Source organism: Lupinus angustifolius, chromosome LG16, assembly GCF_001865875.1.
Source record: "Lupinus angustifolius cultivar Tanjil chromosome LG16, LupAngTanjil_v1.0, whole genome shotgun sequence".
Lineage (NCBI taxonomy): Eukaryota > Viridiplantae > Streptophyta > Magnoliopsida > Fabales > Fabaceae > Lupinus > Lupinus angustifolius.
Window position 1 is genome coordinate 14,004,530 of NC_032024.1, and position 1,513 is coordinate 14,006,042.

A 1,513-nucleotide genomic window follows, 5' to 3' on the forward strand; every position below is an offset into this window, starting at 1 on the left:
AGGATAGGATGAGGATGGGGATGAGGATGGGGATGAGGATATGATGAGGACGAGGATATGATGTGAAGTTGGAGGAGGAGGAGGAGGATGAGGATAGCATGAGGATGAGGATGAGGACGAAGATAAGATGAGGAAGAGGATGAAGATAAGGATAGGATGGGGATGACGACGAGTATAGGATGAGGAAGAGGATGAAGATAAGGATAGGATGGGGATGACGACGAGTATAGGATGAGGAAGAGGATGAAGATAAGGATAGGATGGGGATGACGACGAGTATAGGATGAGGAAGAGGATGAAGATAAGGATAGGATGGGGATGACGACGAGTATAGGATGAGGAAGAGGATGAAGATAAGGATAGGATGGGGATGACGACGAGTATAGGATGAGGAAGAGGATGAAGATAAGGATAGGATGGGGATGACGACGAGTATAGGATGAGGAAGAGGATGAAGATAAGGATAGGATGGGGATGACGACGAGTATAGGATGAGGAAGAGGATGAAGATAAGGATAGGATGGGGATGACGACGAGTATAGGATGAGGAAGAGGATGAAGATAAGGATAGGATGGGGATGACGACGAGTATAGGATGAGGAAGAGGATGAAGATAAGGATAGGATGGGGATGACGACGAGTATAGGATGAGGAAGAGGATGAAGATAAGGATAGGATGGGGATGACGACGAGTATAGGATGAGGAAGAGGATGAAGATAAGGATAGGATGGGGATGACGACGAGTATAGGATGAGGAAGAGGATGAAGATAAGGATAGGATGGGGATGACGACGAGTATAGGATGAGGAAGAGGATGAAGATAAGGATAGGATGGGGATGACGACGAGTATAGGATGAGGAAGAGGATGAAGATAAGGATAGGATGGGGATGACGACGAGTATAGGATGAGGAAGAGGATGAAGATAAGGATAGGATGGGGATGACGACGAGTATAGGATGAGGAAGAGGATGAAGATAAGGATAGGATGGGGATGACGACGAGTATAGGATGAGGAAGAGGATGAAGATAAGGATAGGATGGGGATGACGACGAGTATAGGATGAGGAAGAGGATGAAGATAAGGATAGGATGGGGATGACGACGAGTATAGGATGAGGAAGAGGATGAAGATAAGGATAGGATGGGGATGACGACGAGTATAGGATGAGGAAGAGGATGAGGACGAGGATAGGATGAGGAGGAGGATAGGATGATGATGAGGAAGAGGATGAAGATAAGGATAGGATGGGGATGACGACGAGTATAGGATGAGGAAGAGGATGAGGATAGGATGCGGATGAGGACATGGATAGGATGACGATGAGGATGAGGACGATGATAGGATGAGGACATGGATAGGATGAGGATGAGGACGATGATTGGTTGAGGAAGAGGATGAGGATGAGGAGGAGGAGGAGGAGGAGGATGAGGATAAGGAGGAGGAGGAGGAGGAGGATGAGGATGAGGATAGGAATACGATGAGGATGAGGATGATGATGAGGATGAGGAT